Source organism: Mustela nivalis (genome assembly GCF_964662115.1).
Source record: "Mustela nivalis genome assembly, chromosome: 15".
NCBI lineage: Eukaryota > Metazoa > Chordata > Mammalia > Carnivora > Mustelidae > Mustela > Mustela nivalis.
The window spans coordinates 1619429-1627021 of record NC_139034.1 but is presented as its reverse complement, the minus strand read 5'-3'; the positions used below and the strand labels follow the sequence as shown (position 1 = coordinate 1627021).

Below are 7593 nucleotides of genomic sequence, written 5' to 3'. Positions count from 1 at the left end.
CTTTAAAAACAAGGACCTAGAAAAGCGAAATGGTTCTTTTTTGTGAGTCTACATTCCATTTTCTCATTTTGCATGTGCTTTCTGTGACCACAGTTTTGGGGGCTGACAGCATTTATCAGCATTTAAAAGAAAAAAATGAAATTTAATTTAAATTAATTTAAATTAAATATATTTAAATTTAAAATTTAAAATGTAAATTAAATTCATTGGAAGGGGACGTGAAACATGAGAGACTAAGGACTCTGAAAATCAATCTGAGGGATTTGTAGGGGTGAGGGGTGGGAGGTTGGGGGAACCAGGTGGTGGGTATTAGAGAGGGCACATATTGCATAGAGCACTGGGTGAGGTGTAAAAACAAGGAATACTGTTATGTTGAAAATATAAATTTAAAAAAAAAAACAGAAAAATTGAAAAAAACTTAAATACTTTAAAGAAAAAACAATGTATTTTAAAAAAGGGATCTATGACTTTCTTCTTTTTTCTTGTTACTGTCAATGACATGAAGACAAAGTCAGCCTAACCTAGCCCTGTCAGCTATTAGCATGATCACTTATTTCAATGTGGAGTATATTTAAAATGAACACTCTGGGAGAAATAAACTATATAAATCAAATATATAAGCATTATTCTAAAGTTTTGGACTTTGCTTCAAGAGAGTTGGCATATCTTTAGTTTCACTGTGAGAGCAATAACCAGTCACTGGGGTATCTAGTAGGATGTGTAAACTGGAAGCAAACTGAAATGAATGCTAATATATATGTCCATATACATGTATGCATTGTTTATACGGTATAATCATATATTAAATCCCATGGCTTTGGAAGAAAGTTTGGAACATCTCTAATATAAAATGATAGAGAATATTGCAAAATAGAATATGTAGACTTTCAAATTGGAATTCAAAGTTTTGTGACAATTGTCAATATTTGCCAAACTTTTCAGTAGGTTCTTTGATGCCTGATTCTTTATTTGGGTATCAGAAAATCTTTTTCCCATATGGAAGCTTTACACATATTCCTAAGCCATATAGAATAGACACTTTGACTTATATTCAAAAGATTTGTGGTCTTTGCAGAGTCATTACAATTTCTCTTGCGGTACAGATGAAGCCATAAATAAATATATTTATATTTATTTATAAATAAGTGTATTTATATATATACTTTATACTTTATACTTATAAATAAGTATATTTATAAATATACACATATTACATAAATTGTCTCATATGTTTTTGAGTATCTTACTTGCTCTTACTCATCAGAGGTAAATCACTGCATAGGCCCATACTTAAAGGAAGTGTGCACAGTGGGTTTCATCAAATATAATATTTTTCTTCTCTTTGTACCCTCATCCAATTCCAGTAAGTACTTTACTTACACTAAATCCCGTCAACTTAACCTGTACTGGTTATTCTTGTAAAAAAGAAATGTTAAATGGTCTGTTAGAAACTTAGCCAACTGCATCTTCAGGTCTTCCTCTGTTATAACATATATTTTTAGTATGTCCTTCATACTAAATCTCTAATAGTATTTATTTCACAGGCTTTTGTGCTCAGAAAGAAAAATAAAGGAGACCTTGAGATTATAATAGCATTGACTAGTATTAAATGTGAGAATTTGATACCCAAAAAGGATAGCATTTGTTCAAGTTTACTTTGGTTTTAAAAATTAATATTTGTTTATTTGAGTAATAAATTAATAAACCTAATTCATTCTTATATTTTTAAGTTCAACAGGCAAAATTTATTACTCCATTTATAACTCAAAAAATATTAACAATCACTTCTCAGGAGACTGAGATTACTTTATAAACACATTAAAAAGTTAGCTTAGGTAACCTGAGTGGCTCAGTCAGTTAAGCATCTGACTCTGGTTTTGGCTCAGGTGGTGATCTCAGGGCTGTGAGAAAGCCCCAAGGTGGGCACTTCACCCAGCATGTCTGCCTGTACCTCTCCCTTTGCCTCTGCCCCTCCCCTTTGCTCTCAGAAACATGCACGCACACACACTGTCTCTTTCCCTCTCAAATAAATATATAAAATCTTTTTAAAATTTTTTAAATGTTAGTTTAGATTTCTTTAAATATTTTTAATTGCATCTATATCTATTTGGATAATTAATTGTCCAATTTACAGACATTTAAAATCTTTCATATATTTAACTCTTCTATACATAATAAATTAAACTTATAGACATGATGGACATCAAGTTATCTTAAATATTCCAATATTATGCGTAATCTTTTGACCTTTGACTTTAAAACCACAAGACTAAAATGATTATGCAGGCTACACATTTTGAATTAGAATCCTTATCTAATGTTATTTTTAATGAGTGATGGTTGACATGAAAACTAATAACCAATAACCTTCAAGATTTATGGTAAGAATGTGCTTTGAAGATAGGTCGGGCCATGTGATTTGTTTTGGCCAATAAAATAAGAGCAGAAGCAACATGTGTTGCTTTGATGCCAGAAAACTTCAAGAGGCAGTGCTATATTGTCTTCCCCCAGAAACATTGATCAGCATTGCCCCAGATCGTGGTGACTCTGTCAGTGTCAGTCCCTGGTATTTTCCTGTCCTTCCTTTTGTAACAACACGGGTGGAAACTGAGGGCATCATGCCAAGTGAAATTAGTCAGAAAAGAAAAATATCATGTGTTCTCTCTTATATTTGGAATCTGAAAAAGGCTTTCTACTTAGAGAGTAGAATGGTGGTTGCAAAGAGTTAGGTGCTGAGGAATATGGAGAGATGTTGGTCAAAGGGTACAAACTTTCAGGTAAAAGATAAATAGGTTCTGAGGATAAAGCCACCCAGGCATCCCTAGAATGATTACTATTTTAAAGACTGATAATACCAAGTGAAAATGTGGATCTACAGGAAATCTCAAACATTATTGATGGGAATATAAAATAATGTCATTGCTTTTGAAAAAAAATTTATACTTTAAGTTACATGTAACACCTACACATGACCAAGTATTTCCAAAAAAAATAAAAAATAAAACTATATTTCCACCGAACATCTTCTATTTGAATTTTTAAAGAACTTTATTCAGAATAGCCCAAACTAAAAACAACCCAAGTGTTCATTAAATAGTTAATGGATTAACACATTGTGGCATATTCACACAACAAAATACTACTCAATAGTAAAAGAATATGAACATAAGGGAATAATCTCTTATATATACAACATTGCAAATTAATTTTAAAGCATTATGCTAAGTAAAACAAACACCAGATGTTATATGATTCCATAAACTACAGTGTAATGTGTAAAGAAAAGCAATTATCTAAGGTCACTGAAGACTGAGCAAAGCAGACATATGTAACAGTAAGTCAACACTTGCTAGAAGAGAAAAATCCTAGGTAAGCTTCCTAGTTTCACCACTCAGAGCCTGAGGACAGACAGCACCAACATTAGTGCAATGTTGTGCAACTACAATACGGATGTGATAAAACTTTTTTAATAGACTGACGAACCAAGAAGAGCAGAGTCTGGGACAACTACACAGCTGAAAATTTAAGAGGGTGCAGAGTAGAGTGAGGGCAGGATTTCTAAAAAGAGAGATAAGGTAGAAACATCACATTATGCCTAAATATTTGGCGAACTTGCCATGTATCACATGGAAAAAAAATGTAGTTTGAGTTCTGTCAAACTGCACACTCAAAAACAACAACAACAACAACATTCTTTGAAAGTATATAACCTAATCCAGAATCTCTACAATGTATAATTCATACCCAGAACACAAATCCAAATTACACAAATTCCAATGAAATGGAAAAAGGCCACACTCAAAGAAAAAAAACAATCAGCAAAGACAAAAGTAGAGATGGATCAAGATGTTGGCATCAGAACAGATTTTAAACAAGCTACTATAATTATCTTCATGGATATGGAAATACATTGATGATGAATAAAAAGACAAATCTCAGCAAAGGAATAGAAGCTATAAGAATAAAAAAGAAATTAAAAAGTGGAAAATACAATCTGAAATAAAAATTTCACCTGACATGATTAACAACATATCGAGGATAAAGTAAATGAACTTTAAGACAGATAAATAATAAATTAGATAAGAGAGAATTAAATGCAAAAAATGAACAGACTCAGAAAAGGTGCAACAATTGAAGATGGCCTAACATATATGCAGTGATTGTACCAGGAGAGGAAAAAAAAATAAAGGGACAGAATAAATGGATGAAAAAATGTGGCTTGTTTCTCAAATTTGGTAAAAAACATAAATGTACAAATTCAAGCTCATTAGAACATAAGCATAGTAAGTGCAAGGAAAATAACATCTACACACATACAGTCAAATGTATGCTTCATTTGAAAGTTTTGAAAGCAGCCATAGAAAAACAACATATTAAACAACATACAGAAGAACAAAATTTACTTGAGATCAGTCAAGGTAACTCTTCAATCTCCACAATGTAACGCAGATATGTCAGAAATAGTAGAAATCTTGTAGACATTTACTGAAGAGATAAGATATTTATTGAGATGTCCAAATGAGGCTATTAATTACTTCAGTTGGTGTAGGTAGTGGGAAAATCACAATATTTGGGGGTAGAAGAGCTCAGTTAAGGTTCACATTGACCATCAAGTAGCTGAGATTCTGAACAAGTTCCTTAGACTCTCTAACTCTCTAAGTTTAATCTGCTTATCTTTAAAATTGAAATAATTGCTCCACAAGGTCCTTGTGAAGATGACCTAAGACAATCCACATGAAGAGGTGCCTGGGTGGCTCACTCTGTTAAAGTGGCTGCATTCAGCTCAGGTGGGATTTCAGGGTCCTGGGACCAAGCCCAGAATTTGGATCCCTGCTCAGTGGGGAGTTGACTTGTCCTTCTCCCTCTGCCCCTACCCCTGCTCCATCCCACTTGTGTGCCCACACTCTCTCCCTCTCTTTCCCTCTCAAATAAACAAATGAAATCTTGAAAAAAAAAAGATGATCCATGTGAAAATGTCTGTTTTTAACATATACAAATTATAATATTTATGATATTTAGTTGAATCCAAATGATGTTTCATGTTTGAGTATTTCTTACAAAGATACACTGTTTAATTTCTGCAGAAAGACCATAATTTTGGTACCATTTTTCTGTATCAGTGGTTTATGGACTAAAAATAATTGTCCAATATAAAGGCAAATTACCTGTTGACATCTTCCAAATGACTTAAATCTTTAAAATCTTGTCCATATGATCTGCGAAGAGTGATAATTTGACTTCTTCTTTGTCGATTTGGATGCCTTTAATTTCCTTTTGTTGTCTGATTGCTGAGGCTAGGACCTCTAGTTCTATGTTGAATAGCAGTGGTGATAATGGACATCCCTGCCGTGTTCCTGACCTTAGCGGAAAAGCTTTCAGTTTTTCTCCATTGAGAATGATATTTGCGGTGGGTTTTTCATAGATGGCTTTGATGATATTGAGGTATGTGCCCTCTATCCGTACACTTTGAAGAGTTTTGATCAGGAAGGGATGCTGTACTTTTTCAAATGCTTTTTCAGCATCTATTGAGAGTATCATATGGTTCTTGTTCTTTCTTTTATTGATGTGTTGTATCACATTGACTGATTTGCGGATGTTGAACCAACCTTGCAGCCCTGGAATAAATCCCACTTGGTCGTGGTGAATAATCTTTTTAATGTACTGTTGAATCCTATTGGCTAGTATTTTGTTGAGTATTTTCGCATCTGTGTTCATCAAGGATATTGGTCTATAGCTCTCTTTTTTGGTGGGATCCTTATCTGGTTTTGGGATCAAGGTGATGCTGGCCTCATAAAATGAGTTTGGAAGTTTTCCTTCCATTTGTACTTTTTGGAACAGTTTCAGGAGAATAGCAATTAGTTCTTCTTTAAATGTTTGGTAAAATTCCCCCGGGAAGCCATCTGGCCCTGGGCTTTTGTTTGTTTGGAGATTTTTAATGACTGTTTCAATCTCCTTACTGATTATGGGTCTGTTCAGGCTTTCTATTTCTTCCTGGTTCAGTTGTGGTAGTTTATAAGTTTCTAGGAATGCATCCATTTCTTCCAGATTGTCAAATTTATTGCTGTAGCATTGCTCATAGTATGTTCTTATAATAGTTTGTATTTCTTTGGTGTTAGTTGTGATCTCTCCTCTTTCATTCCTGATTTTATTTATTTGGGTCCTTTCTTTTTCTTTTTGATAAGTTGGGCCAGGGGTTTATCAATTTTATTAATTCTTTCAAAGAACCAGCTCCTAGTTTCGTTGATTAGTTCTATTGTTTTTTTGGTTTCTATTTCATTGATTTCTGCTCTGATCTTTATGATTTCTCTTCTCCTGCTGGGCTTAGGGTTTCTTTCTTGTTCTTTCTCCAGCTCCTTTAGGTGTAGGGTTAGGTTGTGTACCGAGACCTTTCTTGTTTCTTGAGAAAGGCTTGTGCCGCTATATATTTTCCTCTCTGGACTGCCTTTGTTGGGTCCCACAGATTTTGAACCGTTGTATTTTCATTATCATTTGTTTCCATGATTTTATTCAATTCTTCTTTAATTTCCTGCTTGACCCATTCATTCTTTAGAAGGATGCTGTTTAGTCTCCATGTATTTGGGTTCTTTTCAAACTTCCTTTTGTGGTTGAGTTCTAGCTTTAGAGCATTGTGGTCTGAAAATATGCAGGGAATGATCCCAATCTTTTGATACCGGTTAAGTCCTGATTTAGGACCGAGGATGTGATCTATTCTGGAGAATGTTCCATGTGCACTAGAGAAGAATGTGTATTCTGTTGCTTTGGGATGAAATGTTCTGAATATATCTGTGATGTCCATCTGGTCCAGTGTGTCGTTTAAGGCCTTTATTTCCTTGCTGATCTTTTGCTTGGATGACATGTCTATTTCAGTGAGGGGAGTGTTAAAGTCCCCTACTATTATTGTATTATTGTTGATGTGTTTCTTTGATTTTGTTATAAATTGGTTTATATACTTGGCTGCTCCCACGTTGGGGGCATAGATATTTAAAATTGTTAAATCTTCTTGTTGGACAGACCCTTTGAGTATGATATAGTGTCCTTCCTCATCTCTTATTATAGTCTTTGGCTTAAAATCTAATTGATCTGATAAAAGGATTGCTACTCCTGCTTTCTTCTGATGTCCATTAGCATGATAAATTCTTTTCCACCCCCTCACTTTCAATCTGGTGGTGTCTTCAGGCTTAAAATGAGTTTCTTGGAGGCAACATATAGATGGGTTTTGTTTTTTTATCCATTATGATACCCTGTGTCTTTTGACAGGGGCATTTAGCCCATTAACATTCAGGGTAACTATTGAGAGATATGATACCATATGTGGAAAACCCAAAAGATTCCACTCCAAAACTGCTACAACTTATACAGGAATTCAGTAAAGTGTCAGGATATAAAATCAATGCACAGAAATCAGTTGCATTTCTCTACACCAACAAGACAGAAGAAAGAGAAATTAAGGAGTCAATCCCATTTACAATTGCACCCAAAACCATAAGATACCTAGGAATAAACCTAACCAAAGAGACACAGAATTTATACTCAGAAAACTATAAAGTACTCGTGAAAGAAATTGAGGAAGACACAAAGAAATGGAAAAATGTT

General features: G+C 34.0%; 1 long non-coding RNA gene across 1 annotated transcript; it reads left to right on the top strand.

Annotated features, from left to right (window-relative positions):
* Nucleotides 1–3023: 3023 nt before the first annotated feature.
* LOC309849303 lies at nt 3024–3906 on the top strand. Its single transcript, XR_014303641.1, has 2 exons — nt 3024–3082; nt 3720–3906. It is a non-coding gene; the product is annotated as an uncharacterized lncRNA (long non-coding RNA).
* The last annotated feature ends 3687 nt before the right edge of the window (nt 3907–7593 follow it).